Source organism: Neodiprion pinetum, chromosome 2, assembly GCF_021155775.2.
Source record: "Neodiprion pinetum isolate iyNeoPine1 chromosome 2, iyNeoPine1.2, whole genome shotgun sequence".
Taxonomy (NCBI): domain Eukaryota; kingdom Metazoa; phylum Arthropoda; class Insecta; order Hymenoptera; family Diprionidae; genus Neodiprion; species Neodiprion pinetum.
In genome coordinates, this window is record NC_060233.1 from 25,820,829 (window position 1) to 25,836,960 (window position 16,132).

The 16,132-nt window shown below is 36.6% G+C and overlaps 1 protein-coding gene across 1 annotated transcript in view; it reads left to right on the top strand.

Moving 5' to 3' along the window:
- The window catches only part of LOC124211714 (zwei Ig domain protein zig-8), a 188,826-nt gene that overhangs the window by 148,162 nt on the left and 24,532 nt on the right, over positions 1-16,132 (top strand). The window lies entirely within an intron of this gene.

Consider the following 16,132-nt stretch of genomic DNA (forward strand, 5'->3'; position numbering starts at 1 on the left):
GAATCACGATTCAATATTATGAAATATAAAAAAAAAAAAAAAACACACGAGTCAGACGTTGAGAAAAAAATGACTCCATTACATTTGCCACAGCTCTGTAGCGACCTTTTGAAATTAAAACTTCTCGGATGTCAGGTATCCACATCTGACGCATCCAGTCCTCTCGACACTGCACGCGAGCATATGTAATTTAGACCTTGCGATGTGGCGGACGGCCTGGAGCGGTAAATGGGATGAAAAGCCACGGGTACACAAGTAACGTGTGATATATGTGCCCCTGTGTATACATATGAGGTATTCCATGCCAACTGAGAGGACATTTTCCTTGGCCCCCGCCAATTTGCTTCATTATTTTTTATATGATTCTACAACCTAAAAAAAGCCCTAACCATTTTTTTCAGATTTTTCATCCCAACCGTTATTTTTTAAAAAATGTTACAAACATAACATATGTTTTGTATACGTACAAAATATGAAGAATTATTCCTCTAAAAAAATTTTTTAAAAATACAAAAAATCAATTCTCCACTCTGAACTATGTCCCAAAATGTTTGTTTTGGGACTTAGAAATTATGTTTATTTTTTGTAAAAAAATAAAAAATGGCGTTATTTTTTTAGGACCATAAAAGGGTTTGTAACATTTTTTTAAAAAGAACGGTTGGGATGAAAAATCTGAAAAAAATGGCGAGTGCTTTTTTTAGGTTGTAGAATCATAGAAAAAATAATGAAGCAAATTGGCGGGGGTCAGGGAAAATGTCCTCTCAGTTGGCACGGAATACCTCATATGTATACTTATACCCTGAAGGCTCGCAAACGTATCAACGGTTACACGGGCTTCTTCCATAGCATGCGTTTCGTTTTACCCACCTCGCGGTCGAAATTTCATTCAAGAACAGCTTTACGCCGCTCCGTTTGAGCTGCGATAAATCCTGCAGTTAGAATTCACCCTCTATCTACGTATACCGGGCATTCCATGTCAGATCAGCTGACATGAATTTTAAACTATTACAAAGCTGGTTGATATTACTGGCCGTATCATTTTTCAAACTTTGAAATCTGAGTAACATTTTCTGTGCACTTTTTTTTGCTAATCATTATTTATTATTAATATTCCTTTCAACCGTGAGCTATATTTAAAATTCCATTTCTTCTCGCAATTTCGAAAAATTTGATTCGGTATGAATATATAGTGCGAATCGATAACGTGGTTGTGGGAATATGGTAGAAATACTGACAAATACGGTTTATGATGATAAAAATTGTCGAACGAAAGAGATTTCGAAACAAGAGAGAAAGATCTTTTTAGAACATGTCCATTTTTAAATGAGACCCACGATAATTTCTTCACAAAATTTTTTGGAAAGTACCATTCGGCGGTAATTCGTCCATTCTGAAAAAAAATCTCGAGACCTATTGGTACTACTTCTTTTACATAAAATCGGTAGTTATGAATAAAGTGAATTAAAAGAAACGTGAATTACATTCAAGTTCAAATTACGTAAAACACGTTTAAAAGTATTTCAACGTAATGGACAATTGAAATATTTTTCTAAATATTCTAAGATTCCAAGAACATGGTTTGTTTTTTCCTTCAGCTTTAAATAGCTTCATGAACAATTTTCGAAAAAAGACTGAATGCCGCAGGTGCCTTCTAAGGTCCGCGAACGAGTAGATAAAAACGGAGATAAGATCCAAAATCATCAGGATACAGAAATAGTGTGAATCAAGCGTGGAATGCCCCTTATGTACATGTATATTCACGTCACACATGCGAGTATGCATGGCATTTGGAATATAGCCTCGGCTAAAATTGCAGCAAGCAACTCTTTCTCTTTCGATATTATGCAGTATACAAGAAATATTTTATCACACGTTGTCCAGAGAAAATCATCTTCTCGTCTCGCGAAGAGTGTCTGAAAAGATTCGAGAACTGTGGAATTATTAATTTCATGGTTATCAAGCTGTTATATACATTACATTGCTGTTTTGAAAACTTTCGTTTACTTTTGTCTTAGAAAATGTTGTTTTTTGTTGGGAAAAATTATAGCATAGTAAATATTTCACCACTGCTCTCAAGCGGACGACGTGTGTTGCAAAAACAAAAAAATTTATTCGCTAATTTTGTTTCAGGTTGAATTCTAACGATCGATTTAAATAGTTAGCACCGTTTTACAGTAGACTTTCGTTTCGTGCTCGGTTACGCGTTTTGGTTTCGCCGAGGGGTTATTCCCTCAAGGAATCACCGAATAATTTTATGAGAAATTGCAAAGAAATAAGAAGAGATCTATAGGAAATCGTGAGAAATCGTTCTAAACCAAGTATAACGGTAATCCGGAATACAGATGATTTTGGTCAATTTCCGTCAACTTCTTGTGATTCTCAGTTGCAAGAAATCGAACCAAAAAAATTTGACAATAATTAATGATTCCCGATGCCACCCGATGGATCCTACCTGGAACGGAGACTACCTGGGATTTTCCACTTTCACTGATTGCCTACGAGTCTTCGGTTCATTCTCGATTGAAAACCTGATTTTACCAAGCATATGCCCTTATCTTGTTGTGATTTATACATATTTTATATATATTCAGTGCACGTCATAAGGCTATAACCAGTCCTGACTTTCTCGTTAGGTTTTTTCGTTTATGTATAAATCTCAAATTTGGCCACTGCGAAGATTTTACAGATCTTACATGTCACTACCGAATTATTTTCAAAATGTGTTTCAATTATTTTCGGGGATGTTGCGAGGAAAGAATAAGCCTTAGGCATCGCGTTTTTGTCAGTTGGTAAAACAAATGCTATAAGTTGGTTTGATCGCGAGTCATATTGAACTTTCGGCGTTTATGCGAATTGCATCTTCGCTCAACCAGACATACGGTCATAAGTTTCTGTCTTCTAAAAATTTTTTCAATTCGTTTACTCTACACGCGCCTTCTACAATGGAAATCGAACTACTATGGATAAAGCGACTAATGGAAGTGAGAAATAGGATTGGTAAATTTGCATGTAATGTATTGTATAAAATAGGTCCTCCAACCATATAGACATGTATGCTAACAACAATTTCAATGTGTATTCGTATCGACAAGAACCTTTATTTTTTGTTAATTTTTGCCGACTAGTACGTATTAATATGTTTAAAAAAGTTGATCCCTACCTATCACTACCTATTTCGCGAACATGTTCCTCCATCTTTTCATTTTCAAAATTCTCTGTTCGAGAACTGTTTCGAATGGTTTTCATGGATTCTCCTGTTACAGTTGTAGACGAAGTTGTAGACATAGTAGATAATTCACCGGAAGGATGGTTTTTCGACAGATCAAATATCACTCGAAATATCACTGTAGACACTGGATACTGATTCGTTCCGAGTAGTATGTGCTACATCACCAACTATGCTCGTTTACATTACAGTATAGGGCAAATCATAAGGCAATACATGGTGTAGCTTTCAAACCCCATATTCAGCTGAAAATTTTCAATGAATAACTCTAATTTTATTATATCACATGCAATTAACAATTCTTAATCACAAGTTCCGATACATTTGTAAAAAAAACTCTTTTAAATATTATTAGCACCAATGTTCAGGAGTAGATTCAAATGCAATCAACTTGAATAGGATAGAGAATTTAGTGTAGCATCCGTTAAGCCTTAACTTCGCCATGTCACCCGGTTTTCCCCTAACTGCTGTAAATCTTACAACGTGGCTGTATGAGGGTAGGGTGAGAAAGTTTCAAGACTATTTCGCCAAGTTTAGCGTGACGCTAATGTGCATATATACACCAAGATGGAAGTCTTCTTCAGGTGACGAAAGTTCACCCAGCTAGTTTCCCCAGAACTTACATACTGTACGTGATTGCCGACACTTTTTTGCCGGAAGTCACAAGTCGCAGCTTGATACCAAAGGCTCCTTTCGTCTTTTCATTTTCAGAGGTGTACGTGTTTCCTTTGATTATTTACGCGTGAAGTTATCGCTGCAAAAGAATATTTATTCAAAGGTACATTCCTGTGCAATTCAACCAGCTTTAGAAACTGTAATATTCTTGGACATTATCAATACTTGTATTGTTTCTGTTTTATTTTCTGTAATACCAATATGGGAATAATATCGCCCCCCGTGTTACGGATTTCCTCACTTAGGGTCTTAAAACAAACGTTATTTTTCGGAACGTGGGATTTACTTGGATTTAAAGTTTTTCAAAAGGACTTGCACGCGGCTTATGAAAAAATCGTATTCGTTATGAGGGACAAAATGATCCTATTTCAAGTGTATTTTTGATCGTTCTTGCGGGAAAAATCTCATTATGTAGAATTCAAAAGATGCATGTGTCGCAAAAATTTTATATTATACTTAATTTCAAACATAAAGAAAAATTTCTGTGTAACAAAATACAAACCTTCAGTTGCATTTATGAATGACATCAAGACCTTAAATTAAAAAATTGAAAATCTTCAGTGAAGTACAAAATTCGAGTATATGAACAATTGAAATTTATTAAATTCTCTAAAAAAAAATGTACTCACTTCCTCGTATTTCAAATTCTTTCAGCAATTATTTGTCTGATCGTGACAAGTTATCTGTTCTCAGAACGCAATCAACTTGGTTTGTAAGAAATATGTGTAAGCCTGGTCGATTAAGACTTGTTACATAAAAATTCATTTGATCAAATCTAAGTGCTACACATAATTTTTGCTTCAAATTGTCGGCTAGTCGCAAAATTCAATGTAAAAAGGATCTTAAATATTCCAGGCTAACACATCTAATGTGAAATTGAATTTATCGCGTTTAGAGGTTTAGAACTATTGTTTTTCGTATATACTTCGTGCCACAACGGAGGGACTAATAAATACGTGATACCTGAAAGAAGTGAGCAGCTAAAGATTGGTTTAACTCAGAAATATAAAACAATTCTGAAAACACCTTTCACCCAGCATGTCGCAATCAGTCAAAACACCGTTATAAATCTTTGTCTTGGATTTAAACAGTTTTGGAGGCTGTTATCGAGTGAGTCGGGACGAATCTTCAGGCTCCTGTCAGCTCCATAAATTGAACTCTTGGGATGCGGACGTTGAAAGTTTCATCCAAGTAATTTTTTCCGCGACAAGCATACGAAATTTTCAATTCATTTCACCTTTTTCACCTCGCAATGGTCGTTTTTCCCTCCATTTCAAAACAGTAAATCACTCCTCTCGACGCTGGCTATACCCGAAAGCGGTGGGAACAAGACGTTTGAAACTCCTTATCATACAAATTATAATAAAACTCCTGTATAATCACTTTCACCGATCGTAAATCTTACGGTTCGCAGTAACGCCACGCATAGAAAAATGATACCGATTGTGTTGACACTGGTGTGAACCGCGAGCAAAATGAACGAACAAACTGGCTCGAAGCCAGAATGTCTCAAAAAGGTGGAAACAGTAAAAACTGTTTGATTCGTGGAGAAATCCCAGCATAGATCAGTGAATAAAAACGGGACATCCGAAGACGTGTCGGGAAGAGAGGCGCCGCTGAGCCACGGGAAAAAAAGGAGAGTGAAAAGATAGTTTTTTGCAATTTCTTGCCATTCATTGACCCACTTCTAGCTTCTCACATTTCGTAAATATACTGGGTGACTTTCGTCTGTAGAAAACACGTCATCGTTAGTTCATCACGGGTGAAAAAGTCTGGCTTAGTTTTGTCACAAGTGCACGTAATAAATTATTCCTTACTTTTATCCAAAAGCAAATAATTTCATTCAATTGAGAAAAATATCGTTGACCAGACGTGGTAAATATGATTCATTGGTACCTATGAGAAAACATTTCTTCAATGCCGTGGAATAAAAGTATTTCATAAAATTAATCATTCGGAAGAAATTACTTGCTGTATAATAATGTCAATCTAATGGAAAAGCCATACAGGAAACAAAAAATACACATAGGTGTATGTGCAGGCCTGAATTTGGTATATATTGTGAGTTTTCGGTAAACGGTCACGACACGAACAATGTGTTACTTGCAGATAGACAACCGAAGTTACATCTCACACGCAGTAATTACCTGTGATGTAACCTCGTTTACCTGCCGCCAACACATCGATCGCGACGGAAACCTTCACCGAAAACTCACGCTATAATGTATAATGTATGTGGTTGTGCAGAAGAAAAAGGTGACGCAATTTGTGGGTAAGTAAATAACCTCAGGCTGCATGTGGCGAGAAAAAATGCAATTCCGTGTTCATACAGGGTGTTTCCGGGTAAACGCCACAGAATGTTGGGTTGCCTAACACCAAGGTGCACAAATACAGGTAAAACAGACCTGCCAAGTTATCGGTAGGTAACTCGGTAGGTAATCCGTTTAAATCCCTCGCGAGTGAGCCGCACAGAATTTGGCAAAACCGAATCTTCCAGCTCACTTGCGAATACTTTAAACGCGCTACCTGCCGATAATTCAGTAGATCTGTCTTAACGGTATTTGTGCCCCTAAGTGGTAGACAACCCAATCGTGGCGTTGACTCGGAAACACCATGTATAAGTAAATATGCTCTTGAGAAAATCCCATGAAATGATCGATTTAGGTAGTATTATGAAGAAACGGATATTTTCCAAAATTTGAAAAGCCTAATCCAGAAATTAAGCTCAACTTTCCTTTCCTCTATCTGTCTCTGGTGATGCTTGTAAAATAATAGGTTTTTCATTCATATCGCGAAGCCCGAAAACGTTGAACGAATATCAAGGGGAATGCTGTCGTGGCATATTGATGGTGCTCTGAGATGCTGGGAAAATGATGATAGAACGAAGCAGGTTTACACAAGAAGCACGCTGAGTGAAATTTGAAATATACGAGAACTTTAAACAAGAACCCAATAACTATATTCAGTTCTGAGAATTTCGGCTCCAGTAATCACTTTGAGGAACTGTTTAGCCTCCCATAATTGCAGATGATCTGGAATGACACAGTCCTTCGGCTCCTGTTACGTCAACTTCATGAGCTTTCCTGTATTGACGACAAAATCGAATTCCACCATACGATTTTAATGTAAATTTTAAAAAATTTCAGAATTATTCGTCTCGCGAGAATTATTATTCTCACTGAATTCTAGAAAGTCAATCAGATATCGGGATGCACTGAAAAATTAACCTGGATACGAGTCGAGAGTGTTTTGTTATTCGTCAATTTCTGAATTCATATGACTTGAATTATGAAATTATAGTGGCAATATCCGACATTAATAATTCTAAACTTGAAAAGTAACTCGGTTTGATCTTAACTCACACTTGGGTATATACCTTTAACTTTGCACGGGTTCTTTATTAGGTTTGGCAAATTATATAGCCGTTGTACGTGAATGAAATATTGCTCACCGCACCGAACTATAATTACAGATTATAACAATTGAGTGCCTTCCTGGAAGCTTGGGCTTTCAAAAGTCATACCTAGACGAGATCGTTTCGGATAAGGAATCGCCTCAGTGTGGATAAAAACGTTACAAGTTATGAAAAAATACGAGAACCTAATCCTCTGCAGTCTCCGCAATCGATATATTTACTCTTCAATGTCAGTTTTACGAGCGGTCTGATCCTTAACTAGATTCACTCACGCATAGCTACTAAAACCGCCGAGCGAATTTTAACTTCAATACTGCAGAGCTTTAGGATTGGTGGATAAATCGTAAAATTTTCTAAGTAGCGAATGAGTATTTTCGACCTTCCGTAGAAAGAATGATCGGAATCTTAAGGATGCACGTAAAAAAGGAATGCTTAACGTAATTGATAAAAATCACTGTAGGTTCCGAGCAGAACTTACATCTTATAAATAACGCTACGAAATCTAGATAAGAACAGACTAGGTGAGGCGCTGAATGATTAGTGCGTTTCGATTTCCAAAATGATCCCGTTTGAAGTTCCTTCACGTTTGTACTTTTTGATTCATAAGTATTTGTCTTTGGAATGGACACGAGAAGCTTCTACGACCTTCTAACAGATTCTATGACTTTCTGTTAACTTCCAGGGTATTCTTCTTATTCTGGATGCTTCTATGTATAATCTTCTATGGGCTTGATTGTCATATCGATTTGCTAGAACGTTCCAGATTCGTATTGTGGGCATATTTTCTACATGTGGTGCAATATGTTCACGTCACAAAGAGGATTAATTCTTGCTGACGAAGAAGCAGCTACTATTTAACTACCATCTATCTTCTCGGAATGGCCATGGCTATTATCCTAACAATATGAAATGTGAATGGAAGAAATAAAAATCATCATCAACGCGGAGCCTCAACTGATTGAAAACCCCCTTCATCGGGCCCAGAAAAAGTCTACTCCGTATTATATACAACGTAAATGGACACAATAGGAACTGAAGGCATTGAACACCTTCAGGGAGTCAGTCTGTCAGAGGTTATAATAAATTATTGAAGAAACTAGAAAACTGACAGGAAATCCAGTTTGATGTTCCCCTCCGACTTCGTTGGAATGATTTTTTATGCGCTTGATGTATTTGAATGGAAGCAGCTCTGTAATGTTTTTATTGACGAATCAAACATTTCTATGTCAGTTTCATTCAAATACATCAAGCACTTCTATCTGAAATTAAGGAATCACCCCATTGGGTGGCCATTTTTGGAAGTTGTTTTCCCCCTTTAAACCTGTTTTTTCATCAATAAAAAAATACGTGTCATCTAGTTTTTAATTTTCTACAACATATAATTTACCTACTCAATAAAGACCGATCAGAGTGCAGCGGGGGCCGAGAAGTAAATTCAGATTCGTCAGCAATGAAATTTAGAGGAATGATTGAGGATTATGCAAATGGATGAAGGTAGATATCGAGTCACTACGTTTATAAATAATAAAAATTATATGAATGAAACGTGGCCCGAAATCATCAAAATTGCGCGATGGAGTAGCTAACACAGTTGCAGGTTATCAGATGTGAGGCATTAATAAAAAATTCCGTGAGCCATACTGAAAATACATGAAAAAAAAAAAAAAAAAATACCGAATCGCCGTAGAAATGTGGATACATCAAGCAGGTGAATCAATACTCGAACTCGTTCAGAGTTGTCAACAGTTAAACGAAGTCTCGCGTGTCACCGGCTCGCAGTCCTGACGGATAAATTGAAGACGAATAACCTTCGCAGTTTGTATGTTTACGAATTACCTGTTCTACGCGTGATCTGATAGTTGGTAACGTGATATAGCTGGTCGTGAACAAAGCTTTAACAGCGAATTCGTCGAGTGAAGTAGATACTGGACGATTGGATGGTAAATGACCAATTGGTTCAGAAACGCGTCTCCAGAAACGATCTTCAAACACAGAGGAAGAGAGTGTTGCAGGTCAATCTTCGACCGTCTTCCGTCACTCGAATCTAGGTGAAAAGGAAGGAAGGAAGGAAGGAAGGAAGGAACGAGAGTGCGGACAGACATTAGGAACCAAGAGACTCCTCGTCTAATTATCTAATGGAAGACAATGGCCCGGTATAAAACGAGTAGACCGTCTTCATCCCCGTCCTGGTATCATCTTCCTTGACCTAAAGGACCGTTTCGAAATACCCTCACACCCCGAATGCTCGATCCTACCGCAGCTCTACCCAAAGCCGGTTGGGTACTATCGTAGCTCGCCGCGTCGTCGACTTTTCCATCACTTATCTCGGTCACTAAAAGAAGAGAAACATAAAAGGGGAGTACAAGAGGAAAGGTAAGGAAAAACAGGCACACACCCACACACAGATGCTTTCGAACCTCGAGGAGTGTGAGGCACTTTCATTCCTTCTCTTCTTTCCTCCTTTCATTTTTTGGTTAGAGCACTTGGCTTGGAAGGTCAGTTGGGGACCATTTACATCCCTACCTTTCGCCCCACTTTCACTACTCGGGCGGTTTTCTTTCTATCCTTAAAACGTGGTGCCAATTTGAGAAACAGCTCGCAGCTAAGTGGTCCAGCGATAAAGTGAAAACTTTTAACAAGATTTGGAGCATTGACTAGTTAAGAGGGGTAAGGTGTACGCACTCACTGTGATCTAACCTGTGAGTCTGTGACTAACAAGCTAACTTCTGAAAGCTTCGGAGCGGACTGTGTGGGGAATTCTCATCGTAAAGTCAATGAAGCAATATCCGATGCCAAGACTTGATGCTCAGATTATTCGAGGATCACCGCTCTGTAATGGGGGGGAAAAGCTCGCCACTTTATCGCATCCTTTCTTAATGCTCTAAGAAAATGACCAAGATCGGCATTGAATGTGGTTTTATACATGCGTGAAAATGGGCCTCATAGCCCGGCTTCGGATATATCCTGACGATCGTACGGTAAAATATGAATTCATCGTCGTCAGAGTCACGAAGGAACAGATATTAAAAGTTTTTTTGAATTTGTTTTCAGCCAGATAAATTACAACCTAGCATGAAGTAGTTAGAATTGATTATAGATTTGTTTCGAAACCGACAAGTTAACCTCAATTTTGAGGTTTCTAAAACTATGAAATATCTAGAATGAACTTGAGACATAATTATGGGATAACTTGATGGATCGAATAAAAGATGTAAAATGTAGAGGATAAAACGCGCGAGAACATTTTCAGCTAAGCATTGGAATGTTTGGCATTCTCTCTGCAAGATAATTTCAAATTTGTCTTATAATTTCGTAGTTTTCAAGTATTTCTCGACAAGATAATCATGCAATTTTATCTTCGAAAATAACTTACGTAAGCAGAAAAATGATCTTTCGAAAATTTCGACCCGGAAGTATTAAATTTAGCTATGAGGAGTGGAAGAAAATGACTTCAACAATTTCCAGCAGTATCAAATTACAGATGAGATACACAGATTCACCGTTCGTATATCACAAGCTCCGTGTGAAACGATTGATCAAATAATAACAGCTTTTTGGTGCATCCATACGTGCAAGAAATAAATCACGCCCATTCAGATGTATTCCAAAGACGACTCGGCTTTCTGTCTTACGGTTCGTGTTACGACGGTGATAAAATTTACTCCACCCGTTAACATCGCAGTAAAACGACGTGGTATGAGGTTTCAGGCTGAAAAGCTCACCTGAACAAAGAAATACAAGTAAGACAAATCCTGAGACTTGACGCGCTACTGATGGTTTGAGAGATGGATTTGTATCAGACGCAAACTCCGAAAAAACCGTCGATACAAAACAAATAATGAAACAAAAGTCCAAAGGCTGTGATTGAACTCTAACACGTTTCTGTATTCTGGACTAAACATTATCTGTAATGAATAACGAAAATTTAACACCTAAAAATATGAACTGGAATGTGAGACTACTCGTAATTTATCGCAATTTCAGTTATTAGATTACTAGATAGTTTTTCCTATAATAGGCATTCATTATAATACCTGATTTTAACCGTAACTCAATTTTCTGAAAATTAGCAATTGTTATTTTCCTCGAACCATCAGTTATTCACAAAACATATTCTACGCAAAATCATCACAGGCTATATTCAATAAACATGAGCTTCATTAAAAAACTTTCTTTCAGAATTATCGTCAATGGTTTCGATACATTTTTATAGACAACATAGAAAAATTTATCACCGAATTGCACGTTTTAATACACTGATGTAATAATTATATAAAATATGGTGTAAACTTTAAAGCCGAAAATTATTGTTACAAAGGGTGAAATCACCCGTCTTACCCTCTTTTCTAATGATCTAGTAGTCACCATAGATAATAGAAGTTTGTAAACGTCTTGTGTCTTAAAATGAATAAGGTTGCTGCGTCAACCAGCATTCTTGTAAAAACACTCTTGTTTCAGACTCTAAACGAATAACACCGTTTTCAGCAATAAACATAATTTTCCCAAAATTTTCATTTTTCGCAACTCATTTGCCACAAAAGCTCATATTTTTATTTCATAACTGCAACGAGAGCTTCATTATCATTTCACGAACAAACTTTCCCTCTCTGATAAATGCGACTCTTTTGCAGAGAAAATAATTATACCTATTCCAAATCCCTGCGACGTTGATTCCATCCATCAACCGAACTTCGTGAAAAATTACACACCAAATACTCCCCTTAACGAATCGTTGCGGTATAAAGGTGGATTATATACGAGGAATTGGAGTTTTGAAAATATTAGTTCCCCCAGCATCGACATGCGGTTAAACTTCGGAAAGCAATCGACGTTTTCTTGTATACATGCCGGTAATGTATTTATGCTAATAACGTAAGAGTGGCGCTCTGGGCTGATGGCTGCGTACTTTACGTTATCTTTAACGCCGGGCGTATAGCGCTGATACAAGTACACGTGCCTTCCATTACGCAGGAAACTTTGCGGTAAATTTCACACCCTGTTTAGATTAAATAAAGTCGAACACGAGGCGGCGACGTGTTTCGTTGCGCTCTGAGCTCTTTCACTTTAAGCCTTACCGTACTTAAGCTGATGCTACAACCTGGACTGGGACTACCACCAAGTTTAATTGAAATTTATTTTACACGGAGATAACTGCATTTTCGGTACAACGTTAATTTCATGCTAATTACAACTTTGCCGTGTAGCTGAAATTGTTCTTTCCTCTTACGGATGAATCGACGACCGTGTCTGGTCGCTGAAAAGAAAATACGTAGTGCAAATTTTCAGTATCTTCTTCAAAATTGTAGTACGTACTATAAAGTACTTGCAATTCCATTCAAGAGCTTTGAAATATTAAAATTGTAGCCTATTTCGCAAATTGGATGGTTTTTCAATTACCCGTATAACCAGAAAAATAATATTTCGAACACAATCACAGTGGTTTAAATATGAAACATACGTTGTTTCAATTATTCTGTAATTAATTTCCTGTTGATCTATAACTTATCTAGTTTCTTTCATGAAATTTTTTTCACCGGCAAAAACGAAGGTTTTCTGTCAGAAGAAACTGCAAAGGGTCTTTTTTCGGTGATTGTTGTTTGAAGCAAATGAAGATTCTTTATCATTAGATGTCTGTGAAAAGTTCAATTTCGGGAGTTACTTTTCTTGGAAAATGAGATCAATGTCTGCCAGTAGCTTTTATCGTTCCCTTACCGTCTACTTTTTCTTGTTAACGTTAAGTACTGGCTTTTTCATCTACTGTCACATGTAAAATGCAATATAGAGAGGCGAGTAAAATTAGCAAGATACTTGCAAATAAATTTTTAAGTGTATTTTAATCATCAAAGACTGATATCGTAATTCTTTTTGTGTCATTCCCCAGGCCAAGTAGCTGACTTTTAAATACAACTTCAGGTCAATCTGACTTTCCTAAACAAAAACCAGATCACTGGTTAATGATATTTATGCTGATTCCGACAAAGGAAAGCTATTTAAATCAGCTACTGTCAGACAAATACCAGTCGCTTTCTTTTACGTTTACTTGACGTTTGCAATTTAAGTAAAATTATTACCCTAATCCTGAACTCATTATCACGCACGTACACAGAAATACCGAATATTTTTACTGGCCCACTTCACAAAATATGTTTAATGAATTTCCCTTGTGGAAAGTATGTAAATTTCTATTATTCCCAACTCAACCATAAAGTTAACTTTTTTGACATCAAAAGTGGGACGAAAGTGGCATATTTTTCGCTAAAATTCATTTGCGGGAAATATGAACCCAACTTAAAAGTCCCAATTTTCAAACAAATATTGCGGCCTGAGTCGAGTACTATTATGTACTTACTTTATCTTGTGACCGTTTTCTATCGTCGCTATACCTCTTCAGCCAAAATTCACCCCAAGATATTTCGTAAAAATTGTGCAGTAAAGGTATCGTCGTCATGCTGAAAATAGTAACAACCAACGAATTCCGCATTTGTCAAAACTAAGTTCACTAAAAATTTTTCGATGCGTTGTTAGGTTTTAAATAGAAATTCTGCGTAATTTTCTTGAGGACTAAGAATCCCGAACGCGCTGATACTCACTTAGAATTAGTTCATCAGCAAGCGCAAAATCTCTGAGAAGAAATTTCGGACATAAAATTGATTGAGTTTTTCTGAAATGAAAGTCCGATATATTTGTCTACGAAATTACGTTGCTTGAAAGTATTTCGGTGTAAAAATTTTGGCCAGGTCTCGGTATCCGCAGCACGTATCAAATTTCCTTCGCAATATTTAAATTACACATGACGCATGTTATGCATACATTTTTACACGTTGAGCCGCGAAACATTGGACAAAAAACACGAGGCATAAGCTCATGGGTTTATACGTGACATGCCAAAAGTTTCCTCCAGTCGATGAATTTAAATGCTTAAAGTCGTACGTATCAAAACTCAGCTTTCAGACTTCTGTATTACGGCTTTTCGTGCAACGTGAAGAATTGAAAATTCTCTACGACTCCATCAAAGTGTTTCGCGTTTCTTTACCGTTCGGCTAATCACCGTCAGCTACGCGAAAATAAACCAAGAGTTTGCAGTCGATAATTTTTTGTCGAATTTAGATGGTTCTACCGGTAATATTTTTGAACTTTGAAACATGTAGAAAAGATATTACATAATGGTGTAAGATGAAAGTTTGAGATGCCATTCAAACAAATTATCGACATGGTAAAAAATCTTTGATGAATGTTATCGTTATTTCCGTTATTTTCGCCGTATTGTTACGGTTCAGTAAAAATTATTATTCGGATATGAAGAATTTACGTGAGCTGTGGAAACTAGACATCATCGACTGAAACTTGATGCCTTAGAAATTGAAGCAGTTTGAAGAAATGCGTGATAAAAAACCTCCTGAAGAATAAGCATTAAGTTATTTCATCGTAATGTACTCAAATACCTCAATTTTATATGTTTCACGTTTTTGTGCCTCAGAATATTCGTTTTCTTGCTAATATTTCACTGAACTATCAAAACCGAACCGTACTGTATACCATAATTGGTTTTTTTCCAAATATCAGTTAAATGCAATCTTGAGTAATCTACCCGTCGATTTATCCTAAGCTGCGCTAGCAAATATGCAGCTGAAGTTACGTTTTAGGTCTGCACTGTTATTTTTGAAATGTAAGCTTGGTTGCCTGTCTGCTGGCGAAGCTTTGAGAAAATTAAAGATAATAATCCGGTATGTGTGCATGGTACTTTAAAATAACATATACATAACAATTGAACTATTCATCCTCCTTAGATATTTGAATTGTCGTTTCTGATCTTCTTAGAAGTTTTAAATTCCAGTTGGCTCTTGAAGACATACTCACAAAAATTGGATTCAAGAGCAACAGTTTCATCGTCCAAAAATCGTGAAAATTAAAAAATTTTAATTTCTTGTCTTTGCCAAAAATTAAGCAATTTTGAAACTCGATCAAATCAATTGTTTTGGAAAGGCAAGTCACTCGTTATTTCCATGCTTGGATTGTCGGATTCACTTCTCACAGCAACTCTGAAGATGTAAATTATGGTGATAAAATCGATAATAGGGAAATCCGTCAGTTTTACAGCCTCTTAAATTGATTTTTATTTTTCATTCTTATAATTTAGTAAAAACTTTGAATTAACTACATGCGAAATAATTTAAATACATATTAATTCTCTTGAAATCGCGCAACTTTTACAATGTTGTGCCTGAGGCCAAGGCTTCGTTAACTTTGCTTTAATTATGACGCCGTTTATTGTCAAAGAGATTTTATGTTCAACTCCTACGAGGTGTGGCAATTAGAAATAATCGCTTACTGTAGCATGTTGGCATATTTTAATCCCGTGAGTGAAAGAGCCGTGGTATTCGGAATCATCGTAGCTTAACATCGCAATTAGTTTCCACGCATGATTAACTCCTAATTTCTGCCTTCCGCGTACTATTAATCGTTGGTACAGCAGGACGTACCCATATTATACTTTATAACTTCTGTAAGAATAAAAAAATAACGTGAAAATCACTTATTTTTCCTGATGATAAAATAAAGAGCCGACCCATACGAAACGGTCCAATAACAGATTAGAAATTTCAATGAACTACAACTGTGCGATCGTCAAAGAAAAGTACGTCGATGTTTTTGAAAATTATTAGAACGTGGGAAAGACGCAAAGCATTCTCAGTATGATCAAGATGTAACTGACGCAGTCTTTTCACCATTAACAACCATCATTTATTGTAAGAATATATTCACAAAAACGTGTCAGTAATTGATATAATAATATAGTATAGAATAAAATTATATCT